Source organism: Canis lupus, chromosome 27, assembly GCF_048164855.1.
Source record: "Canis lupus baileyi chromosome 27, mCanLup2.hap1, whole genome shotgun sequence".
In the NCBI taxonomy this organism is placed as follows: Eukaryota; Metazoa; Chordata; class Mammalia; order Carnivora; family Canidae; genus Canis; species Canis lupus.
In genome coordinates, this window is record NC_132864.1 from 8,021,133 (window position 1) to 8,047,225 (window position 26,093).

Sequence of the window (26,093 nt, forward strand, 5' to 3'; positions counted from 1 at the left end):
AAATTATCCAGTTTTCTGAATATCACTTGTGGGATAATCAATCTTTTCTTATTGATTAGAAGTTCCACTTTATCAAATATTAAGTTCTCCTACATAATTGGATGTATTTATCCAAGTGTGTTCTACTGATGTATCTGTTCATGCAGCAGGACCAAAAACATTTATTTATACACAGATTTTATATATATAAAATTATATATATATTATTTATTTATTTATTTTAAAGATTTAGAGAGAGAGAGAGAGAGAGAGAAGAGGGGCAGAAGGAGAGGGAGAAACAGACTCCGTGCTGAACAAGAAGCCTGACATGGATCAGGCTGGATCTCATGCCCCTAAGATCATGACCTGAACCAAAACCAAGAGTTGCTTAACCAACAAACCCCCCAGGGGCCCCTTTACTGATAATATATTTTAAGGTCTGAGAAGGCTAGTCTTCCTTTATTACTCTTTTTTATCCTAAAAAATGCCCAGGCTGTACTTCTGTGCTTGTTTTTTCATTATGAAGTTTAGAATCAGCTCCCAAAGATAAAAAAAAAATCCTGCTCATATATTTTTTAAAGATTTTATTTATTCATGAAAGACACAGAGAGAGAGAGAGACAGGCAGAGACACAGGCAGAGGGAGAAGCAGGCTCCACGCAGGGAGCCTGACGTGGGATTCGATCCTGGGACTCCAGAATCATGCCCTGGGCCAAAGGCAGGCGCTTAACCGCTGAGCCCCTCAGGGATCCCCTCTGCTCTTATGTTTATTGTAATTACGTTAAATTTTAAGGCTGATTAGGGCACCTGGGTAGCTCAGTGGGGTTGAGCATGTACCTTCGGCTCAGGTCATGATCCCGGGGTCCTGGGATTGAGTCCCACATCAGGTTTCCTTGCATGGAGCCTGCTTCTCCCTCTGCCTGTGTCTCTGCCTCTCTCTCTCTCTCTCTGTGTGTGTGACTATCATAAAAAAAAAAAAATCTTTAAAAAAATTAAGGCTGATTTAGGGAGCATTGATGAAATGTAAGTATCCCATCCAAGTCTAATGTATGCTTTTCTCCTTATGCAATTTTCTTCTTTTCTTTCTCTATTTATTCAAATATGTATTATACATTTCTGACTCAAATCATTTGTAGAGATGTTTTTCTTTTTGTTTGCTATTTTAATGGGATTTCCCACCTTTCCATTGTACTTCCCGACTGGCTGTTCTTATATAGGAAAGCTGTTGATTTTTACATGTTCATATATGCAATACTATATAAATTATTTTTGCTGGTAACAAGAATAGTATACTTTTCTATTCTACTACAGAATGTACACAGGGGGTGCCTGGGTGACTCAGTTGGTTGAGTGTCTGACTCTTGATTTTGGCTTGGGTCATGATCTCAGCGTCCTGGGATCCAGCCCCTTGTCAGGCTCCAGGCTTAGCCCAGCATCTGCTTAAGATTCTCTCTCCCCGCCAAAAAAAAAAAAAAAAAAAAAAAAAAAAAAGATTCTCCCTCCAACTGCCCACCCCCTCCTCTGCACATGCTCTTTCTAAATACAATATTTTTTTTTAAAAAATGAATATACATGGAATTCTGTTCTAGTCTATTCCATTCTATGCTATGCAATGCTGTGCTGTCCTACTCATTTGCAATGTTTCCTGGGTCATGTGGCTTTCCCTGTGGACCATAGTATCATCTCCAAGTACTGCCTGCCTCTACTGCTTTTGATGTTCCTTCTCCTCATGGACAGGGTGATGCATGCTTCTAGCACATGCTGAGCTCACACTGCACTCCAGCCTTCCAAATATAGCTGGCAAAGACCTCGGTGGACACACTGGGTCCTGACCTTGGAATTGGCCTCATGGAAAACTTGCTGTGCTTTATCTAAGCTCAGGGCCCACAGAGGTGCTGAAGCACGGTGCCTAGCGTCCACTGGACCTATTATTAGCTGGAGGATGGGAGTGGACTCTACTGCTTTAATGCTGAGCCCTCAGAACCAGGCAGCAACCAAATAAATGATTGACATTTGCTCCAATAGCTGTTCCAAGTGGAAACTGCCTGTTTGTGCTTTCTCTGAACGCACAGCTGGAGAGGCCTCAGTGGCAGTGATGCAGCTTCACATCTGGGGTGTCTCTGACATCTGGCAACACCCGTTGCAATCACGATCACATAAGTAAATGTGCATTATTTATAGCAGCCTCCAATAGCCTTATAGGCTCATCAGTAGTCAAGCCTTTGTGTGGTGCATTTTCCATCTGGGGCCAGTGGACTGCCTGCCTGTGACAGTCAGAGAAGGGGCTAGCTTCTCTGGTGTCATCCAGGGAGTTGGTCCCAAGGCCAGGGGCCCACCTCTAAGAACTGGATGTTTCCTTGCCTCCATGTTGGACATGCCCTCGGTCTTCACAGAGGCAGGGTGGTTGAGGGGCAGGGGGGTGAGGCTACCCCTCATAGCTCCCTAAGGGCATCCCTGCAAAACTCCCTGGTTTATTACATTTTCCAGCATCTCATGCACAAAATTTACCTGATATTTGTGAAATTGGAGCATGGTGCCAGAGATGGAATCCCGGCCTTTCCTTTCTGATTTGACAGTGTGACTCCCAGCAGGGATGGGTTTCCTCTTCTGGCCTCGGCTTGCCCAGCACACTAAAGAGGCTTACACGGACACCCCTATGTAAGCAGCATGCATGGACGGGAAGTCCTAGGAGAACAATCTGTGGTGTTAACAGAGCAGGCGTTGACAGTGATGGCCTGGCATGGGGAGGATTCAGTATCTCGAAAAGGAAGCACTTGTGATCTATGGGATTGCTTTAAACATTAGTTCCCCTGCTGAGAAATTGGGGTAGAAAGCCATTTCTGTGTAATCGTGTCATTTCGCAGAATGGTCCTTTCTAAGGAGGATAGCTTTATTTTCTCCTGTCAACTACTTTATTTGCTTCCCTGAAACAGCCCAGCCAAGTGGCTGCTCCATTGGAAGCAGGTATGATGCTGCCAAGCAGGGGTGGCGGGGAGGTTGGGGGAGTGGGACGCCGCAGATGTACCTCCTTGTGGCCAGAGGCAGGATTGGGGCCTTAGCTGGTGTGAGCCCCAGGTCATGTGCTTTTTTCATAATCTTCTTTTTCTTCTGTTTTTATTGAGATGAGGTTTGCATAACAAACAACCATTTTAAAGAATAATTCCGTGGCATTTAGTACGATTATGGAGTTGTGCAAACACCACCTCTATCTAGGTCCTATGTGATTTGTCCCCCAGAGAATAGGTACCCTGTATCCATCAGCTGTCATCCTCACTCCTGGCTCCTCCTATGCCTTGCCAACTACACTACCCATTTGTTTTCCATCTGGACATTTCCTATTGATGGAACCATATGATATGTGGCCCTTTGCATCTGCCTTCCTTCCCTTGGCATCATGTTTTCAAGGGTCATCCATGTGGTAGCAGGTGTCAGGGCTTCATTCCTTTTGATGGCTGAATAGCATTCCACTGTATGGATCCCATTCTGCAGATCTGTCCATCCATTGGTGGTCATTAGGCCATCGTGACTTAGGCTGTGGACAGAGGTGCATGAGGTAGTCTGAGCACTGCTCTTCGGCAGCTCATGCTGTGCCTCCCTCTCCCCATCACAGTAGTGGGGATCTGACAGCTTGCTGGCAGGAGGGAGACAGAAGTATGGGAGGTCCCATATCCACTCCTGATGTCAGCACAGAGCTCCTGGCTCAGTGGAGATGCTCAGAGCTTATAAGCACATTTCTGAGAGAAGCCTCCAGCTTGCAGGCGAATTTGGATGCCCCAGTATTTGGGAAGCAGAGGGGAGTCCTGGTGATGAACACTTTGCTCAGCTCACCTGCTGTGGTCACAGGGAAGTTGTCTGGGATGAGGTTTCTGGGTGGCCACATAGCTTTTAGATCACTGTGTTCATTTAAAACAAACAGAACCACTTGGGGGGAGGAACGTGTTGGATTTTATGGATGAGCCTGCTTTGTTATTTTGAAACCTGTGAATTGAGTCTGTTGATCTGAGGAGCATCAGGAAGTAGGTCCAAAGAAGCCTTTTGTTTGTGCACGGGGGCTGCGGGCAGCGTGTAAGGGCAGCGTTGCTGTGGGTTCCTGGATGGGCCATTGTCAGCAGCATCCCTCAGAGCCACAGGTTGGGTATGCGGGCCGACCCCCCGCTTTCCTGTTGCTGTGATCAATGACTTAGCATCTCTAAGTAGCACATGGTGGACTTCTCCTGGGAAGGGAGTGTGCGTGTAGGGGGGTCCAGCGCACCCCCTGCCTTTCACTCTCTCTGTGTGCCCGCGTTGCTAGGGAGCTGGTTCATCTGTGCAGCAGCCCCAAGTTCTGGGAGGACGGGGACGCGGCATTTTGTTCCCGTTTTATGCTGGCAGCTCGGGGGTAAACACCCCATGGCTTGGGTGGTTCCACACGGTCACTTAATTTCGGGCGGCATTCGGGTTTCTTGGCTTGACGGGGCCACGCGGAACGGGGGCTGCCGCCCTGGGCCCTGGCTGCCCAGACCTGGGTCACCAGCACCGGAGATCTTTTGCCTCAGCTCCACGCAGGGAGCACCCCCAGCCGCCGGCCCTGCCTGGCTCTTCCCTCCTGGCACTTGCCCGCAGCAGCTCGGTGGAGAGGAAGCCGCGGGAGGGAGAGCCATCTTGGGGTGTGCGCGTGTGCGCGCGTGTGTGCGCGTGTGTGCGCGTGTGTGCGCGCTGGAACACGGGCATTTCATAGGCTCTGCAACTGCTGCATGGCGGCTGCTTCCCTCCCTGCCTCCGCGACTTGCCTGCCGAAGACCAAGGCTCGCCTCCAGCCGGACCCAAGCAGGGCGACGCCGGCGTCCGTCCCTCTGCCCCCTCCCTCTCTGCCTCTCCCCTCCTCCCGGCCTCCTCTGCCCGCCTCCCTCCCTCCCTCCCTCCCTCCCCGCTCCCCCGGTTTGTAATCCGACACAGTAGACTGCAGTTGTCTGCGCGTGAACCTCCGAGTCCGGCACGCTCGCTCCTAAGGTAGGCTGAGATTTATCTTTTCTCCTAAAAATAGCTTCGCGTTTCCTTTCGCCTTCCCGCACCGGGCCGCAGCGCCTGATGGCAGGCGGTCGCCAGAAACTCTTTGCCCCGACAAAGTTTATTTTCCAGTGGTTAGAGGACGCCCTTCAGCTGGGGTTCCAGGTAGCCCCGCCGCCCGCCGGCGGCAGGACACCTGGCGCAGGGGAGCCGCGGGGAAAGGAGGGATGTTTCCAGACTATTCCGGGTTTGGCTGCTCCCTGCGCCTGGATCTGTTTCCGAGGGGCTGGGCTGGCCGCCTGGGCTCTCAGCAGGAGGTTCCCTCGCCCCTCCCACCCCCTCGCCCCTCCGGCCTCCTTGCTCCTCCCGCCCCCAGTGGTTTTTCCAGAAAAGCCCCTCTGGGCGAAGTTTGACATCACTGGGCCTTGCCTTTTCAGCTCTAGTGGAGGGGGTGTGTGAGCAGTGGTTTCGGAGCCGAGCCTCTGGGGGCTTTGGAAGGTCTTCAGGGGCTGGGGCTGGCGTGGGGAAGGGGGTGTGGGCCCAGGGAATGAGAGTTGGTTGTGTTGCTCACAGCTGGGCTCAGACGTGATATGCACCGAATGAGGAACGTGCAGGATAAGGATTTGTCAATTCATGTCCCGTAGACCGACTTGAATGATTTATTTGTCAAAACAGATGTTCCCAGCAGAATGTGCATGGCGTGTGTGTGTGCGCGTGTGCCTGTGCGCAAGTGTGCTGTGTGCACGCAGCAGGCTGCTGGCTGGGGTAGGCTCTCCCCGGAAAGCCTTATTTTCACCTGGAAATGCCGTGTTTACACAGGAGGAAGACCTGCCAGCGAGGAAGTTGGGTTTGTGTGAGCTGGGGAGGTTGGGGGCAGGGGTGCGGCTTGCTCTCCTGAGGCTCGGGCCTTTGTAGAAGCAGCTTTGCTCCTGTCCTCAGGGGCCCCATGCTGGCTGCTGGCTGTCCCCACTGTGTGGGGCTGAGAGCTAGGTTGGTGGGGCCCTTGGGGAGGAGGGGCTTCTGGGGATTCCTGTAGGGACTGGCAATGGAGCTCCCTGGATCCCCTTACCCATGCAGGTTCTTAGGGCAATAGGGTGAGTGAGGAGGGAGGGCCTTGGGCAGACCTCCCATTCCTGCATCTGTTCCTTCCTGGGAGAGACCCTGTCTCATTCAGGGGTGGATGGTACAGATGGGAGAGGCCAAGTGAGAAGGGCCATGGCTCTGAGAATGGGAGGTTAGGCAGGAAGAGGAGGCAGCAGGGCCAGCCAGCCTCGGGGAGGTCTGCAGGGTGGCGGGGGGCACCCATGCAGTTTGGATGAGGTGCCCAGGGCAGGGAAGCACATCAGACTACCCCACTGGCAAGGTGAACAGTCTAGGGTCTTCAGGAAATAACCCTCCCAGATGCCCGGCCCCCTGCTTTCTCCCAGCCCTGCTGCACTTGCCTGGAACTGGCTTCCGGCTGGCCGGCTGCTGGTAACTGATACGTGGGGCTTCATATCCCAGTGTTGTGTGGGCGCCGCTGAGTTCAGGGCTTCCAGGCAGGACTGTTGCATGTGACCCGGTGTGGGCTATGGTGTGGGAGGCGGGCAGGAGGCCAGCCCCGTCTGCAGGGTGGGGTGATGGGCCTGCGCCCACGGCCGACCCGTGGCACCGTGCCCAGCAGGGAGCCGAACATTTCGAGGTGACTTCAGGGAAGTGGCTGGCAGCTGCTGTTTACCACAGCTCCTTCTGAGAAGGTGACGAAGCGGGTCAGGGGAAGGTCGGCATGAGCAGCATGCCTGGGGCAGGCGGGGCAGGTGTTCAGACTACGGGGGCGGCCTCCCCCCAGGCACCTGTGTCCAGTTCCCCGAGCACGGCTGCAGAGACAGGGACCCAGCCACATCCCAATGATGCCTGTGCGCGCGGACAGTTTCAAAAGCTTCCCCCGATGAGGCAACATGCAGGCTGTGCTGTGAAGTCCCAGCATTAAGGGAAGAGGCCCCTCAGCCGACCGTCTACACCGTGACTTTGTTTCCTTCACTTGCTCTGCAAGTGGCTGGCATGGGGGAGAGGACGGCATGTGCTTGCAGGACCCGGGAGGGGCGGGAGGGACGAACGGGAGGCTCTCCCCGAGCTCCCTGGGCTTTCCTGCCCCAGCCCCGCCCCTGCGTTTTTGGAAAGAAGGGGGAAATTTAATTAGAGCTCTGGTTCTGGACTTGGTGAGCATCCGTGTCGCTGGGTGAAAACCTGGAGTCTCTTGCTGAGCGGGCCTGGGGAATGTCCGGGCGTCGAGGCTGCGGTCCAGGGACCCGCCTTGAGAGCTGGGGTTTGAGCATGGCCGCAGGCACCCTAAGCCTCTCGGGAGGGATGAGGGGTGAGGGTTACGAGTGAGATGTGACCCTAACACAGCGCCTGCCACCCATGTGGGTCTAGATGCCCAAGCGTTCAAACGTCCCCTGGGCCGCGGTGGCTTCTTTTCAGAGCCACAGTGAGCAAGGATCTTACCCCTGAGTTTCCCTGGGCCTTTCCCAGGTCTTTGTGGCTCTGGGGGCCCCATGAAGGGCTGCACTGGTCTGTCCTGGCTGAGGCCGGCTTCTAGAAAATTCTTTTCTTCATTTCTCTGCTTTCCTTGGAATCAGATGCCATGACCCCTGTTTCCCCATCTTCCGTCTGTAATTCCACCCATCTGGAAAGCTGCCTGGTCTTGTTCTGGCACTTGCTGCAGGTGTTGGGGAGAACCGTCAGTCCTGCAGGTACAGGGGACCCCGGGGGTGCGCATGGCGGGCTTGACCACGCTCCTTGGTCCCCAACATGCGGTCCTTACTCGTCCTTTCCTTAGTCCATCTGTCCTTCCTCTGGCCCACCCACACTCCTCCCCCCACTCCTTCCCTCTCTCTTGTCGCCTGGCTCTTTCTCCTCTTGTCTACCACCCATCCCACCTACTTGCCTTCTCCATCACAGACCCTCCCACATGTCTGTGGACTACATTGTGCTACTGTATTTGGAAATGCTCTGATGAACGTGACTTCCAGGTGCCCTGGCCCCAGCTCCATCTATGTTGCTGTGTGTATTTCTGGCTGGTGACTTCCAGGTGCCGCACGTGTCCCATAGTGTTCACGGGCCCCAGTAAGGGCACCACGCTGCCATCAAGTCCCTGTGTATGTATCCCCCTTGGTCCTGTGTGAGAACCATCCTGGGATGCGCCTCAGGAGTGGACGGCGGGGTGGAAAGGATGCATCTGCTTCATCGGGGTGTCTTCTTCCCGTCGTGCTGGCTGTGCAAAGGGGTCCTCTTCCTCACATCCTTGTCAACACTCTGTTGTCCAACGTTCTGCTGTGGGTGCAATGTTATCCAGCCCCTGGACAGCCATCCTCCTCCGGTGTCCCTGAAGATGGTTGAGAACCACTTCAAACTCACGGCTGTGTGGGAGACAGTGCGGGGATGGGTGAGTCTCCAGGTGAAGGGCTGGCATCTCCTCAGATGCATTTCTCAGGGGTTACGAGGCCTTCGCCTCATGGTCCAAGGGCTGCCTGGCCAGCCTCATAGCGACAAAGACTCAAATTAAGCCTTGCCTTTGGAGGACACATTTTCAGGCACCCAGAACCTCTGAGAAGAGTGAAGAATAAGCCATTTCTCTGCAACTTTACACCTGTGCCCTGTAACCAGACCCCTTGCCTATGTGGGGCCATCTTTCCTTTAAAAAGAAAATCTATATTTATCTTTGAATAGGCATACGTGGGTGTGCTGGGTTAGAAGTATTCATGCATGGAATGGGTACCTGAAAATTGACCCATCATTTCTACACTACCTTTCAAAATTTCCTTTTTTTTTTTTAAAAAAAAAAATGTATTTATTTACTTGTGAGAGAGAATGAGAGAGAGCAGAGGGAGAGGGAGAAGCAGACTCCCTGCTGAACAGGGAGCCTGATGCAGGACTCGATCCCAGGACCCTGAGATCATGACCTGAGCTGAAGGCAGACGCTTAACCCATTGAGCCACCTGGGCTCCCTGCCTTTCGACATTTCTTAATATTTCACTGGACCAGGAACCTCATAAAAATGGAAGAAGTAGGGGCTCCCCTGGACTTTTAAGGGCCAGATCATCTATTCTTCTTGCTCACCCACAAGGGCAAGGGTTGCATCAGGACCCCCAAGGCCTTACAGTCTGTGCAGTCTGGAGTGGTGTGGCCTATGGAGAAATGGGCAGAACAGGGAAGTCCAAAAGTTCATCTGACATTGGCCTGTTTGCGGACAGTGTTGTCTTAACAAGCAGATGAGCATTTTGCACATAGTAGGTGGTCAGTAAATACTGTTTTGAAAGAACAAACGGAGGAAACCCAGTGGTCAGTATACTGTCCAGGCTGGCTCCCTGCCCACTGGTTCTGACTGCAGCCTGTGCTGTCTCCTCCTCGCCTGCAGCAAACATGTGTGGTCATCTGTCACTATGGCAGTCCTCCCGTTAGAATCAAGCTCCCAGAAGGCAGTGGTTGTAACTTATTTATCTCTGTGTGCCCAGTGACAAAGGCAGTGCGTTCACTTATTCAGTCAACAAACAAACATTTGAGTAACTATTAAATACTAAGCAGCATTTTAGGTGCAAGGCACAGAGCAGGGAACGAGGTAGATGAGGTCCCTGCTGTCAAGGAGATGAGAATTGCGTATGGGGGTGGGGGGAGGTGAGGGGACCACAAGTAGGTGAATAAATAACATAATGAAGAGATGACCAAACTGAAGTAGTAGAGCCAGGCAGACTATTCTCTTACAGAGTGTGTTGAGATATTGTGACTGGGTGATCCTGGAAGGCCTCAAGGAGGAGGTGACATTTAGGCTGAGCCATGAATGAGAAGGATCCAGCCGGACAGACACCAGGGCGAAAGTCCTGAATGTTTGAAAGGAGGTTGGCTTCCAGGCTCCTGTTCTCATTGAACCGTGTACTGACAGTGCTGATGGGCTGCCTGGGGGCAGGTGGGATGACAAAGGACTGGCACCCAACCTTCACCCGAGGATCTTCAGCGTCTGGAAAGCAGTGAGGAGGTGCACATTGTTAGCTTCATCTTCAGGGCATTGACCTTGGGGTTCCTTTGTCTGAGATGCAAAGGTCCCCTTCCCCCCACTACCCACCCCTGCCCCGCCCTACCCTGCCTCCTGCCCAGTGCCTCCACAAGGAAAACCTGATTATCTTCCTTTTGTACTTAAGGCCTTTTAAGTGGATCTTGTAGATGTTGCCTAATCTAGAGGATCTGGTGGTAGGACTTCGGTGAGATTCCCTCTGATTAGATGCTGCTGGTGCCCAAACCCAGCATGTTCTCTGTGATGACAATATTTAGAACTGATGGCTGCAGTTGGTTCAACAGAGTTGGTTTGCATTCATGGTGCTGTTAGTCATGGGGACTGTTGACTTCCCGCCTCCAAGAGGGAGAAACACCCCCCATCACGTGGCTACGTTGTTGCCTCCATAGAGGAAGAGGCAACAGATTTGTTTGCCGGAGACTGCCATCTCCCCCCAAGACCCTCACCTGGAGAGCTGTGTTGGGGACCCTTTCTGGGGCCCAGGGTCAGCTCGGGATGCCTGCCTAGCTGGCAGGTACCCACTGCGGGTGGGACCCAGGCCCCCAGCCCTGTGTCCGTGGCCCCTGCTCCCAACACAGTTCTGCGACTCAGCCGGCTCTGTTTTGTTCTGTTCCTGAATGTCAGCGTTGCCTCCGTGCCCCGGAAGGTAGCCTGTGTTCACTGTGGGCCAGCTAGGAAGTCCAAAACAAGCACGAATAACCAAACAATATGCTTATAGTCCTGTCACCCAGGGGCACCACTGTCATTATTGGCATTTTATTCCAGATTCTTCTCCGAGAGGATTTTTATGTCCTCACCTTGTTTGAATTGTGTTACAAATTTTACTTTGAACATGATCACATTGCTGTTTCCGAGGCTTGGGAAACTGCAAACACTTGCTGTAAAGGGGGCACTGCTCTGATGGAGGCTGTCCCTCAGTTGACTTATCCTTCATGACCATTTAGATAGGCTGCTTCATTTTTGCCCCAATTGTTTCAAATAATGCATGGCTACCATAGCCAGGGTCTGAGGCTGCATTTTACCACAGGGTTTCCCATGGCGCAGAGTGGCCTCAGCAGAGAATCTGGAGCTGGTGGCTGGGCAAAATTACGACGTGGTGACAGCCAGCTTAATTTCCCCTTGACCCCGCCCCTTCCTCCTGAATTCTCTGGACATTGAGTGCAGAGTGCACCCTCTCCCCCAGACACCCCAACTTGAGAATTGGGAGTCCGTTTGGATTTCTGCTTGCCCACCCCCAGCCATGCAAACCAATCCTGCTTGAATGTGTTCACTGTCGGGCAAACAGCACACAGTAGGTGCTCAGCAGCCCCGGAGGGGCTGGGTGCACTTGTCACCCCCAGACTCTGGATAATCCCCAAGCCCCCAACCCTGGGGTACGGTCCCTCTCTCCTCTCACATTCTGGGTCATTTCTCAGGCAAAAATTAACCTCAGAGAACTTTCGTAAACTGATCTTCAAGCAACAAGTGCAGCAGTACAGTTGGCTGGGCATTGCTGTATGCACCTGCGTTTTACACAACACCGAGGCTTGGAGACGTGGGCATTGCTGTTTGTTCAGACTGGTCTAACAGAGGAGATGATGGTGTAAAAGAGATATGGCTCCTCCTAGGTCACAGAGCTGGGGTTGAATGGGCGGGTTTCCAACCCGGTGGGCCTAGCTTGGAGGTCCACACGTACCCACGGGGAGCAGACGTGTGGCTGATGAGGAAGAGCATGCAGGCCAACTTGTCCAGAGGGCAGTGATGAGGATGGGGTAGCAATGAGGTGGAGACAAAGCAGGACCAAGTCTAAGGGTGAATAAGAGCCATCAGAAGTTACCAGGGGAGCGGTGTGGCCTGCCTGGGCTAAGCAGGGTCCTTCTGGCTTTTGTTGGGTAGAGGATGGGCTGTATGCAGAGTGGACCCCAGAGGGCAGGGGGGCCCAGATGTGAGACGGTGGGGTTTCAGCTCAGACTGAGGGGGTGGCAGTGGCCATCATGAGGAGAGTTGAGATTCAGGGCGGGAAGAGAAGGAGAAGGCACACGTCAGTGGGAACGAGGCTCGGGTACAGCTAGACTGACTCTGGGAAGAAGTACTCAGCTGAGGGGAGGGGGAACAGGGGGAGGCAGGAGAGATAGGTGCAATTATATAGGGCTCTATTTGCAGCAGCTGTTCTAGGATCTTTTACAAAATACTGATGCCTAAGGACAAGGTGTGGTCTGTCCGTCTGTTGAAATAGTGTTCAGATACAGAGAGGAAGAAGCAATTGAGGCCAATGAGGTTTTTTTTTTTAAATTTTATTTATTTTATTTTTTTTGAGAGAGAGAGAGAGAGAGAGAGAGAGAGAGAGAGAGAGAGAGAAAGCATGCAAGAGCAGGGGTGAGGGGCAGAGGGAGAGACAGACTTCCCACTGAGCGAGGAGCCTGATTCGGAACTTGATCCCAGGACCCTGAGGTCATGACCTGAGCTGAAGGCAGATACTTCACCAACTGAGCCACCCAGGTGCCTGTGCATGATTTTGTTTTTGTGAAATGTCTAGCGACAGAAAGTGGATTAGTGGTGGTCTGAGCTGGGAGAGTTGGGGGGACGTGGACATGTAGCTAAAGGGTACAGGTTTTCCTCTGAGGCGATGGAAACCTTCTGAGGGTGACTGTGGTGATGGCGGTGTGTACCTGGAATATGCTAAAAACGTCGAACTGTACACTTCCAATGGGTGAATTCACTGGTATGTGAATTCCATCTCGATAAATTCATTTAAAGAACATGGATCCCACAGCCATCCCCAAGCACCTGCTCTAAGATGCTTGAGTGGGCCCTGAGCTCAGGAACTTTTATTCAGTTCCCAGGGATTGTGATGTGTGCAGTTCCACCTGCAGAAGGCTTGTTGCTTCTTCCCTCCCACATGGTAGGGGTGGACATCCGTGGTCTCTGTCACTTCCTCCAGGTGGTCCCTATTTGTGTGTGTGTGTGAATCCTTCAGGCATAGACACCTCCTGCCCACGCTGGGATCCCCTGGAGGGCGAGCACCTGACAGGTGTGTGGAAGGCAGGGCAGGGTTGGGAGAAGTGAGCAAAGCCAGGGCACCGGCGGGGGCCGCAGGTGACAGGCGCCGGGTCTTTGGCTGCTCTGTTGCCTACAAATCAGCTGTTCCAGCTCCCTGCTTTTTCTCAAGTGGAAAAGCTCATCTTGTCACATGAGTACAAATTCAGTTACTTGGTGTTTTTCATTTCAGGATTTCACAGTTAATTTTTATTCCATGTGGGGAGGAGGAGGGTGGAGTGTGCAGTGGGGCACAGGTGTTGGGGGTCAGCTTGGCCTTCAGGAGCAAAGTGGAGCATAAGCAAGCTGATCCAGAGTGTTCCCTCTGCCTTCCTGGGAGCAGGAGGCTTCTGTTAACACATCAGTATACGGTCTTGCCACCCTGGGGATTTTTTGAATAATTCCATTGTGGATTATTAATAATCTGTCATTGATCAATGAGTAGTTTGTTTGGAGTCTATTAAGAACAGTGGTACTAATGATGACGCTAACGTTTACAGAAGCCCCTCTCCGTCATTCTTAATGTGTCATGGTGGTCAACTCCTCTAATTTCAGGATGATGCTACAAGGCAGGTGCTGTCCTTCTCCGTGTCTTGCAGATAGAGATTGAGACCCAGGGAATTGAAGCCTGTGCCCAAGCTCATGCACCTGACAGTGGCACAGCCAAGATGAGCTGTGGTGTTTTGGGCAGAGCCCACTCCCCTAACCGCTGGGCCGCCCACCACCAAGGATGTCCACATACTCCCTTCTCTCCCTGCAGCATCTGCAAGAGGAATCAGCTTCATGAGCGAGCATCTCTAAATGGCTTTCAGAAGGTGGCATTGGCCAGGTTGGGGGGCAGAGTCTAGAGCCAGACTGGTGATTCTGATCTTGGCTGTGTGGCCAGGGGTGTGTTTCTTAACCAATTTGTGCCTCTGTTTTCTTGTCTATAAAATGGGTCTCCTTCTCTCTTTTATAGACAAGAAAACAGAGGCACAAAGAGGTAACTGATTGATAACTGTTGTTATCTATGAGCTGACTCAGGAAGAGCGCTCGGCAGAGTGGTCTTTCCACTATGCTCAGTCTGATGGGGAGGCAGCAGATGGGCATCATGACAGTGAGGAGAATGAAATGATGAAATGATGTGCAACATTCAGAACAGGGCGTGGCCTATCGTGGGGATTCAATACATGGTAGCTATCATTACTGTTGTTTTCCTTTTTTTTTTTTTAAAAAAAGATTTTATTTATTCATGAGAGACACACAGAGAAAAACAGAGACACAGGCAGAGGGAGAAGAAGCAAGCGGGCTCCTCGCAGGTAGCCCGATGTAGGACTCCATCCCCAGACCCGGGATCATGCCCTGAGCACAAGGCAGACGCTCAACTGCTGAGCCACCCAGGCGTCCCTGCTGTTGTTTTTAGACTCCAAACAGACTAGCCGGTGAGATGATGATGGAATTAGGAGGTACTATCAACAGTCCAAAATATGACAGGATCCCATTCTCACACGTGCTTCGCTCTGTTTGCCCTGTGCCCGGGGTGTGTGTGTGTGGGGTAATCTTCTATACACTCTCCTCCTGCTTGCAGACTCCCAGGGCCCTAATCCAGACCATATGAGAAGGTCCCTGCATGTTTGAACAGCTACGTTGCGTCCGTGTGACAGGTAATCTGTAGAGGAGCCTGGTGGCGTTGTGGCTGGCTCACACGTGGCTTCCGTATTACATGCCCACCTTTATGTTGACCTGAGCAGCGGCTCCTTTACAGGTCCCAGACTCCCTGCCCTAGCTTGGGTCAAAATCAGGCTTTAGATTCTGGAGTCACCCGTTTTGACCCGTCTCAGCAGCCCTGAGTGCAGCTGCCAATTGTACAGACCATTTGAGGTTTGTTTTCTCTTTGTCTCCTGGGCAGGGCAGCCCAGATTTTTCATAGATGCTTCTGCGTTTATTTATTTTTCCTATGTTAGCGGCAGCACTGCCTACAATGTGTGGGGAGAGCACCAGCCACTGTGGGCGGGGTGTGGGGGTGACCTGTGCTGGTTGATAAGCTCCCGGGAGACTGGCTTAGGCCTCCCTTTGTGTCAGCCACACGCCACGGGTCCCCAGCAGACCCACTGGGAAGACAGGACCTTTCTGCAGGCTGTGGGGGCCTGAGGCTCTGCAGCTCTTCCTTCCGTCCTACACAGCTGGCTAGAGAGCTCTAGGCATTCCAGAAGAACAGTGAGGGGAGGGGCGGTGGGCAGGTGCTAAGGGCACAAGCATGGGGGACGTGCTGCAAATGTCTGTGTTGATTTTCATCAGTGAGGAGCAGTTGGAACAGTGATTTATGGGGGAGCCAACCAGTTGACGTGTGGGCCCAGCAGATGGGGTCAGGGTCCGCGGGGTGCCTGCCCTACGGCCCCCCCACTCCCAGGATATCTCTGTGGCTCTCAGTGATGGGAACGCCAGTGGGCGCACATATCCCCTTTGTCCCCAGAAATACGGACACTGTGGAAAGGGGGGTTCAGCTGTCCTAGGTGCCCAGGATCTGGTCTTTGTTTAGAATTAACAGTGTGGGCTCTGGGTGGGTTGCTTCACACTTCTGAAGTGGGGACATTGAGGTCACATAGCGTTTCCCAGACTTGGAGGAGGCGGCCTCTCCCATTTGGACCGTTCCTAGTCCAAATGCACCTGGGGGGTGCAAGCCATGTGTGGTGCCACCTTGTTCTGATCCTCGCTCAGATCCTGAGCTGGGTGGATGCACACCCTCCCTTTTCTTGGGTAATGGCAGTGTCAAGGTACCTTTCTGCCCTTGTTGTCTGGCCAAGGTGATTACAGACCATGTTTTTCCTCAATGGGCTCATTTTCCTTTTATTTTCATTTTTATTCTTTTTTAAGATTTTATTTATTTGACAGAGAGAGTGAGAGAAAATGAGCATGGGCATGGGAGGGGCAGAGGGAGAAGCAGACTCTCTGCTGAGCAGGGAGCCCAACATGGAGCCTCGATCCCAGGACCCTGAGACCATGACCTGAGCTGAAGGCAGATGCTTCACCAACCAAGCCACCCAGGCTCCCTCATTTTCCTTTTAAAAGATATTTCTGTAGGCTAAAAATAAATAAAGTTTATAAGATGGCCATAAATGGGATCTTTTTATCATCTTAGGTGAAGGGAACCTAAAAATGAACAGAGTGAAGGCCAGAGCATCTAATGGTTTCCAGCCTCCCTCCCTCCCGCTTGCACCTGCTGGCTCTGGCTCTGGTCTGTCCTGGGGCCCCTGCCTCTTCTGATGAGAAGGGAGGCTGGCGAGTGAGCGCTGGGAAGGTGTGAGGACCACTGCTTGCCTGAACTTCCTCCTGGAGGAACTCTCAGAGGAGAATGGAAATGAAAATCATCTTCTCAGTCTCTGAATTAATGCTCTTCCACCCAGCCCTGAATATTGATAACAGCCAGCCGTCATGAGGACAGCGGCACTGTGCCGGCAGACAGTGGCCCTCGCTCTCATCTCACTTCGCAGGGATGAGCCCAAGCCCACTGCATCTTCAAAGCAGCCCTGTAGGGTGGGGGCAGGGGGATGAGGCCCCGAAGAGCCTCCCCATCCTAATCCCTGGCACTGGGACTATTCCTTTATATGAGAAGACAGTGGGTGTCCCCTGTGCAGCAGTGGGTGTGGTTGAGTTACATGTCTTGAGAATGGGGGGTGCATTATCCCGAACAGTCTGGGGACTACTGCCACATGTGTATGAGACAGAGGCACATGGAGCTTTGAGACACAGATGTGAAACCACATCACAGTGATGAGGCTGCAGCGGAAGGATCGGAAGCTTTGGTTGCAGACTGCTGGCCTGTAGACCTAGGAGAGAAAACATTTTGGTGGTTTTCAGCCTGAGGTGCTATTGTGAGTCCCAGCCCCAGGAAGCTCACATAGTTGGTGTTTCCCTGATCTCTACCGGGCAGATGGAAGATGGAGATTGGGGGCAGGGAGCAGCCGAGTTCTCAGCCCCAGGGCCTGCAGCCAGGAGGGGGCCATGCTGGGGTTTGAAGCAGGTGGTTGAGCCTGAGCTTGGGAATCTTCGCCTATCCCTGGGCTGCACCCTCAGGCCCGTCTGGTGGGCACCTCCCTGCCCCTCCACCCCAGGAAACTGAGCCAGGGAGCCAAGGGTGGAGGCAGGTAGGGGGTTTCCTGAGCCTTACTCAGGGAATTCTTTTTGAAGGAACGTCAGAAAATGGAAAGCACCACATGGAAGATTTCTTCTGGGTTTAAAAACTGCTATTTGTGGGTGCATTTGTTTGTTTTTTTTTTTCAAGCAGGAGCCTGGGACTCAGCCTTCCTGAAAGCCCATGGGAAGGAGGCTGGTGTGATCAGGAGCCTGGAGGAGCCGATCCTCCTCACCTCCCGGGACTTTTGGGTCCCCTCTGGTACTCCTGCTGTTGGGGGGGGGTGTCCAGGTGGCCACATGCTGTGTCCCCTCATGTGCAGAATGCAGGAGCTCCAGCTGGGACATTTTGGGTGCTGAAGGGGAGATATTGCCGGGAACTTGGGGCTGGTGACCTCCCCAGAGTGTGGCAGAGGGACATCTTCCTCATCCAGAGGGTGGGAGGCAGAGAGGGGCCCAGGCCTCTGCACAGTGTGAGGAGTCACAGTGGGATTTGAGCTGATTTCCCTCCTGCTTCCAGATCTCTCTCCCTACCCTGCCCATGCAGGCCCTAGGCTGCCAGTCATGGGGTGGTGGTTTATTTTTCTTTCTCCTCCCCTGGGAATCCACTTAAAAACACACATTGAAGTGGCTGAGCCTTTTTCAGGATGCAAGCGAGCACAGCGAGCCCTGAGCAGGCGGCAGACGGCAGCTTGTTTGTGGACACCGGGGTGGGAGGGGAGCAGGTCACGTGGAGGCTAATGCTCCTCAGATCCCGATTACTCGGGGATCTGACCCAGCCCCACGCAGGGTCAGAGGGACCAAGGGGTGGGGAGTGGCTCCGGGAAAAGATACCACGTTGCAAAGGGAACATCTCCTTCTGTCATTTAAAAATGCCTTTCCTGCCTGAATGCTAAAGGCAATCTTCGAGCTCCAATATTAGTGTAATCTTCTCGTTAGTGAATTAAGGATTCTTGAGTGGCCTGAGTAAATAAGTAAATAAGTGACCCGAACACGTATGGGGCAGTGGGAAGCACCTGTGTGGTTACTCTGGTCATTGCAGAAGGCAGAGGAAGGGGGCAGGTGTGACAGTTGAGCGTTGTGCTCCTGGCTGGTGGCACCAAGTCAGATACTCTCTTAGGCTCCCAGGCAGACGATGCAGCCTGTGCCCACCGTGGTGACCCAGTGACCTGCAAGCATTACAGAAGATCCTATTAGAGTAGACTTTTCCAGGCATCAGAAATGCAGCAGCTTTTTACTGACACAAGTGCATTATGGGAAACCCAGTCTCATGGTCCTGGCCCAGGGCAAAGCGGAGGCAGGTGACTGTGATGCTCTCCACCCAGAAGGAGCTCAGTTCTGCCCTAAGCTCTTCGAATTCTTCATTTTATTGAATTTTCACAAAGAATTGCATGAATGGAGGAATTTGAGGTGCCAAGAAATTAAGTAATTTGTGCAAGTTTATAACTGGGTAGGGGTGGGGTCCCAAGTTCTAGACCAGACCATCTGATTCCAGAGCCTTCCCTGTTAGCCAGTGGTCCTTTCTGGAGGAGATTAGCTGAAGAGAAATCCTGTGTGTTCCAGTAGAAAGAGAGAAATACACCCATTCTCTCTCTCTGTCTCTGTGACCCGCACTCCCACCCCACTCCTACTCATTTTTTGCTCTGACTCCTTGATCCTAGACCTGTTTATTTCATTATTGGTTGTGCTGGTGGCAATTTTGGAATTTACCCAAGAGCATTGCAAGGAGCTCCACACACTATAGATTCTGTCTTGCTGTGCACGATCATGTAGATACTCGACCATCCTATCCTCTGCTTATGAAGAGTAGTGGTTTTGGGGTTGGGATCATGAACCTTCCTTGTACTGGGTTATTGGCTGGAATCAGCTGGAACTGAGCAGTGTTGTCTCTGAGCCTCATGTAGGATGCATTATTTTTTGTGGTGGACTTTTGCCTTCAATACCACATCTTAGAGCTTCCAACCCCCCTCAAGTGTGAGGGTTGAAGGTGCATCTGGTGGGGTCGAGGGATGTGCAAGGCCCCTGGCTGGGGAAGGAGATATGGCAAGACAGGGGACATGTGACAGCTCTGTCCTCTGTCTTTTATTCTAAAGCCAGTTAGTTGTAACCTGTCTTGCCCACTGAGCTCGGATCCATTATTGAAAGATGTGCTATTATTTGGACCAAAGATCTTGAAAAAAACAAATGGATTCTGCAGCTGCCCAGGTAGAGCTGCTCTGGGTCCTATTGGTTTAAGGGACTGGACTTGGCTGCCAAATGCTGTAATGCAGAACCTCACTGCCTTCTCTCCCCTTGGTGCTGTGGCACTGAGGGTCCTTGCTTTCAAAGAGCAGTACCTATATGATAAGCAGCCATCAGGTTTTGTGGTTGGTTTTCCTAGGTGACCCTCCCTCTTCTAGCTTGCCATTCTACCAGGAATGCCTGCACTACGTGTGCACATGTGCATACATGTGCCTGTGCTATGTGCACATATGTGTGCAGTGCACGCATGTGCCTGTGCTATGTGCATGCATATGTGCACACATGTGTGCATATCTGTGTGCATGGATTTATGTGTGCTGGTGCTATGTCTGTGTATGCATATGTGTGCACATGTGTGCACATATGTGCATACCTGTGCTATGTGGGTGTGTGCACATGTGTGAGTGTGTATGCATATGCATGTATGTCTGTGCATGCATGTGCATATTCTTACATGTGCACATGCACACTCTGACTTACCAATTGTCTATCTTAAAGAGAAAGTTCTGGGAAATGCATGAAAAAGAACTGTGATTCTTGTGTGACTTCATCTGTAAGCTGCCCTCTTGACGGGGGATTAAAAGGCATTATTATGTGAGTCCCTCAGGACCTGAGCTTCTGTGATTGCTGATTGTTTCAAGATTAAAGCTGCAAGAAGGGATCCCTGGGTGGCGCAGCGGTTTAGCGCCTGCCTTTGGCCCGGGGCGCGATCCTGGAGACCCGGGATCGAATCCCACGTCGGGCTCCCGGTGCATGGAGCCTGCTTCTCCCTCTGCCTGTGTCTCTGCCTCTCTCTCTCACTCTCTCTGTGTGACTATCATAAATAAATAAAAATTTAAAAAAATAAAATAAAAAAAATAAAGCTGCAAGAAAAGGCAGAAATTGAATTTTGAGATAACTTTGCAGTTTTCTTCACATTTTATTCATTCATTCCTTCTATCACTCATTCAATCAAATGGTGAAGTGACCACCACATACCACAGTATGAAGTCCTATCACATGGAGCTTCTGGGTAGGAAGGGGAGGCAGGGAAGTGTGTTCTGGGAAGTGCCATGATAAAAATGTCGGGGTGAGATGGGCACCTGGGTAATGTGGGCAGTTCAGCATCTGACTCTTGGTTTTGGCTCAGATCATGATCTCAGAGTCCTGGGATCGACTTTGGATCAGGGCTCTGGGCTCAGTGGGGAATCTGTTTGGGATTCTCTCTCTCTCTCACCCTGCTCCTTCCCCTGCTCTTTCTCTCTTTCTCTCTCTCTCTCTCTCTCTCAAATAAATCAATCTTAAAAAAAATATTAGAGTGACCTTGACGGTCACGGGAGATGGGTTCTGGGTTCATTTATGCCTCAGGCACCTGTCCACGGAGTGACTTTCCCTCTCAGCATCCTTGTCTGTAAAATGGGGGTGAGAATGGCCCATCATTTATTCCCTGTTACCCTATGACCCCCATTCCCTTCCATCCTCGTCCATTCTTTTTGTTTTATTTGAACATGGGCTTGGAGACCTAAATGAATCCCATTAGCCATGCTGTGACGTTTGGACAACTCTTTGCTGGAATCCCACATGTGGCTGCACTGGGGGTGAGATGGGAAATGGCTGGGTGGGCCTCATGCAACAGGAGGGGCAGCCACACAACTGGGGACTGGGGGGAAGCCAGAGAACGCTCACCTGGAAGGAGACCACCAGGGTCTTGGTGAGATGTATTTCTGGGCATTGGGGCCGGGTGCCTTTACCAATTTTTAATTAGAGTTTAATAAATAAAAATGAGATCAAAGGACTCATCAAATCATTCTCCATTTTTTGTTGTTCAGCACCAGGCAGTTGAGAAGCTTGGTTACAAACAGGCAGTGGGCGAGGAAAGCAGGCGGTAGGGGCTGAGATTCAGGGCGCTGTGAGGAGGGGGCCGGAGGCCCTTCCAATAGTATCCACCTTCTCACCTGCCCCACGGAGGCGGTCAGTTTGAGGCTTCCAGCTGCAGATGCTATGGGTCTCCTCTCTCCAAGCATGTAGGGTGGAACTCCAGGGGCAGGAAGAAGCCCAGCCTCGTGGCCTCCACGGCTGTCTTCTCGCTGGTGGGTCTGAGTAGAGACACAGCAGGGTTCCTTCTTTCCACACCTTTACCAATGGTGCATTCCCATTTTCACGTGGTGGCATCCAGTTCTGACTGCCTAGGCCCCTGCGAGCCCCACTGATCACATCTTCCAGAGAGTTATGAGCTTCCAGGGCTCCAGGAAACCTTCACAGGCTTTCCATGATGTTCCAGACATGGCTGTGACCACCTGCAGGTACAGAGAATAAGGCACCAATCACCCCATTGGGGAGCCTTTATTTTCCAGCTACTTTTTACCTAAAAATAATTCCCTGCTACGTCTGATCTGGGTGTGTGGGCACACTGCAGGGTTGCTGACTTACTTATCTCCCTTGAGAGCTGGGGGGCCCAGATGGGAGCAGGGACAACTGGCAGATCCCCTCTCCTGGCCCCACAGGAAGAGTGGGTGGGAGGAGGGATGGGTGGAAGGGTTCCAATGCTGCCCCTACTGTGAGGGCTTCAGCCCCATTCCCGGACCGCTTGGACCCCTCGGCAGTCTCCCTGGAAAGCCCGCTCTGGGCCCCATGTTTGTGGATGGGAGAGGTCACAGGTTCCTTTTGGTTCCTTGTGGAATTACCACAGGAAAACAAGGCTTTGGAGGAATCCTTAGCCTTGGCCCTGGAGGCACGGTGGGTCTCTCTCCCGACACCAAGTCCAGCCTGTCGAGAGGGGCCAGCAGCCCGGGTACAAAGCTGACCTCTGAGAAGGGAGACATCTGTTGCACCTGGGCCCTTCCCTCTAACAGGCACATGCCCTATAGGTCTCTTCCCTTTCACCAAAGCCACATGTGACTCAGAACATCCTACGTGGGGAGACAGACCTCCCTGTGGCCAGGGGTTCTCCCCGCACCGCAGACAAGCACTGGGAGTCCCAGCCGGGGTGTCTGGCTTGTGTGCCTGACGTGTGAGCCGCATCCTGCACTCAGCCCTCAAGGTTTTCTTGGCATTTGAGTCCAGTTGGTGGTGGAACCATCAGTGCCAGTGTGGGATACCGTACTGGTCCAGTTATCTCACTCAGGGTGGCAGCCTGGACATTAAGGACGGAGAACACTTCCCAGACCAGAGTATGCAGTAAGGGGAAAGGGTGCTGGAGAGAGATTGGGGTGGAGAGGACGTCAGGCTTGGCTCCTCAGGGGTCACCTAGGCATCACCCAGACAAAGAGTCTGCCCATCTTTGGTCTCCTTCCTGCATTCTGAAATGGACCCCCCGCCCCTGGGGGCAGAATGGCCACAGGCCCTGGAGCCATGGTCTCAGGATCCTGGTTGGCATAGTCCAAGTCCCAACAAGACCCCACACCCTCTCCCTGGAACTGGATTTGTATGACATGGCACTCGTAGTGGCGTTGCACACCCTCACTGAGGGCCTTGGGGCCGAGTGGCCACCAGGGAAGTCTGGTCTGGTCTAATGGGATCTACTCTGGCATAGGAGGCTGGTCAGGGAGAGTCAGGCCCCAAAGGATTGCACACGTGGTCGCTGATGGTGGAGGTGAGGGGCTGCGTGTGAAGACGGGAAGGCTACCTTGGGTTGCTCAGTGACCCCTGCCCACAGCCAGCCAGGAAAAAAGGCCCTGATCATGCCATCCTCAAGAGCTGAATTCTGCTAACGGCCTGGACAGGACAGGAAGCGGATTCTCTCGCATGGCCTCTGGGATGCAGGGATGCGGCTGGAGGGATTCGGTTGCCGAATCAAGAGCAGAGGATCCGAGGGCTAATTGGACTCTAGGTCACAGTCCACTGCTGAGTCATGAACTCGACTTCACGGTCATAACCAGCAGGCTCCGTCAAGTGAAAGAGGGGGTGTGTCAGCGAGCCCTGCACACGCTCTAGTTCACAACACTGTCGTCTGGGTTCTGCAGGCCTGCAAACTGAGTGGGCTGAGATGCAACTCAGCTCAAGCAGTTGAGGCTGTCCCTCTGAGCAGCTGGAGTTGGAGTTTGGGTAAAGGCTGCTGTGTGCAGGCAGCAGAGCGGTTCTGCTTGTCTAAGGGCCCTGAGGGAGGCCTTTGCCTCCACTAGGGGGTCTCCTTCAGAATATGAGGTGCTCAGTGCCCCTGCCTTTGTGGGTCACCTGCCTCTGGTCCTGTTTCCTGGGCAGCAGGAAAGGCCTTCACAGCCTCCTGTTACAATGTCCAACTCAGAGTCCCCAAGGGATGGTCTATAGGGAGGGGAGCCCATGGCCACTATCAGGGAAATGTGCATTTGTGCATTCATGGGGTCGGTTCTAAGCACTGCCTACCGCCAGGCCCTGTACAGGATCCACAGTGAACCAGACAAATGCGCTCTCAGTGCAAGGAGCACATGGACAGGAAACACAGAGTGGATCATTCCAGACAGTGACAGGTGCTGTGAACACAGGGATGGCAAGGTGGGGCATTGGTGGAGGGACCACTGGGGTGCAGTGGGGCCCCTTCTCAGGAGGTCTGGGGAATGGCATCTGAATACTGGGAGGGAGTGGCTGTGAGAGTCCCTGAGTGTTCTAGAATGTTCCATCTGCCCCTGCTATGTGGAGTGGGTAGTGTGTTGGAAAGAGGGCCAGGAGGCTGGAAGGGAGGCGGGAAGCTGTAGTGGAGAGAGGCATGTAGAATGAGGGCAGGTGGAGGACAACCTTTTCCATTGCCATGGTGCAGGGAGAAGGCTGCAATGTGATCTGGAAGGACCTGTTGCGGGGAGGACTTGCCAGGTGGGGAGTAGGGGCCTGTTGGGGGAGACCTGGCGGGAGGAATGTCACGGTCCAGATTGGAAGCTGGAACAGTGTCTGGAACAGCAGCAAAACCTGGTGGAAATGAGATGAGTTTGTTCCAATGTCTAACTCCTGCCACGTGTCCATCCTTCCCTCTGCAAGAATGTCAGACAGCAGATGGAGCCAGCGGCTGTGGTTTTGGGGATCTTTGGGCTCATTCTGTTGGGTCTCACTCTGAGTTTTGAGCTTCGCACTTTCCTTTGGGTGCTATTTTAATTCATCTACAGATGCATGTTGGGGGCCCAGTTGCTGGACATCAGTCCCTGAGCCCCTCAGACGTGGTGATTACTGGGTGTCCATGGGAGTCTCGAATCCATGAATCACAGCTGGACAGTTTATACACCCTCCTAGCGAAGATGCACTGCCATGTGCATAGGTGAATGTGGGCAGAGAACGGCCAGACGTCCTAAGCTCTGTGTGACGGGACTCAGATTTCAGATGTTTCCCTCTGCACCACCTGAGCTGAATCATGTTTCCTGAGCATCCCTTCCTTACTGGTGACTCGTTAGTCCCACCGTCCACTTGCCTGGGAGCTTTAGTAAGAGAAACAGACATCAAGTAAAATGAATACCGTAGACCTATGTGAAACAAAGACATGACAATCAGCTTTTCCACATATTCCACCCCCTTACTTTTCCCAGGTTACAAATACTTTGTAGCAGGCCTGCACATTATTTACCAGTGCTGGTCCCTCGAGCCCCTCTCTTGGGCAGGGTCCCACCATCCCCCATGGCAACCCCTCCTCTGCATGTCTCCACCCCGCCCCTTACTCCTGGAGTCCGTGCTGCCATCTGGTCCCCAGCCCCTTGAGTGGCGTCCAGCCAGCTGGCAGGTGCTGCTCCGGCTTGTGGGTGGTGTTGGAAGCCGCGGCCCAGCTCCCACAGTGCCACGTTGCCCCCACTGCTGTGCAAGCCTGCCGGCTAAATGCCTGGCCGCGGGTGCCTGTGGGCCTGTGCCCAGCGTGGCTGTGCCAAGGATCTGCTTCATCATCAAATCCTCATCTTGGCAGACTGAGCCCCTCTCTTGGCACGGTCATCACATAATCTCAGCAGTGATTTAAATGTATAATTGTCGGCAGCCCCGCTTGCCACCCATTGTGTCCGGCAGAGCAGCGTGGCTCCCACATCCCACTTCTTTGTTTGCATTTCCTTCCCTCGTGGGATGAAGATGATGGTGGCTGCTAGGGTTCTGCAGGCGAAGTTCTGCGTCCTGGGTGACCTTGGGAGGGGGTTAGGGTGTGTGCCATCCACTCAGCAGATGAGGACCATGAGAGGCAGAGACATTTCCTAACAACTGTCTTGATCCTGGGTGACACAATGAATTTGTGTGAGTGTCAAATAGGAACCAAATCTGGGCTTTGGAGGAGGGCATTCATGGGACAGGACCCTGGCCAGGTGTCACAGCCAGGGTCGCGGTGGTGGGGAGAGTGCCGAGCTGGTATACAGGTGTCCCAGAGGTTAGGCAGAGTGGCTTTTTCTTTTCTAAGGATGGGGACAGGAAGCTGGAAGGAGCCTCATGTGGGGACATGGGATCAAGGGTCAGATAACAAACCAGAGAATGTTTTATCGAGAGTCCAGCCTGTCTCCAGGAGGGACTGTCTGCTGGCTGGCCAGGGGGAGCAAGCAGGCCCACCGTGCAGCTCGGTGGCATTTCGCTGATTCATCAGCAGGCCTGGCAGCTCCATTAGTGTTGGTGAGGCCCGGGTAATCTGTGGTTTGTTGGTACCTCTCCCAAATGGGAGTTTCAGGGGCAGGATTGTGAGGGTCCCACCTAGGGGGTCCTGAATGAGGGGTGGAAGAGCAGGGATGGGCGGGCTGTGGGTGCAGAAGCTATGCCCAGTGAGCATGGGGACATCCTTATCAGGGCAGGGCGTCAGGGGCAGAGTGGACAGC

At 52.8% G+C, this 26,093-nt stretch overlaps 1 protein-coding gene across 3 annotated transcripts in view; it reads left to right on the forward strand.

The window, feature by feature from the left end:
- Nucleotides 1–4,636: 4,636 nt before the first annotated feature.
- The window catches only part of RIMBP2 (RIMS binding protein 2), a 224,486-nt gene continuing 203,029 nt past the window's right edge, over nt 4,637–26,093 (forward strand). For 2 of the 3 annotated variants that reach the window (XM_072802123.1, XM_072802119.1), the window contains exon 1: nt 4,637–4,967. The gene's annotated coding sequence lies outside the window, so the exon portion shown is untranslated. Of the gene's footprint in view, nt 4,968–7,582; nt 7,697–26,093 lie in introns of all 3 variants that reach the window. The other variant, XM_072802121.1, reaches the window with a different exon arrangement.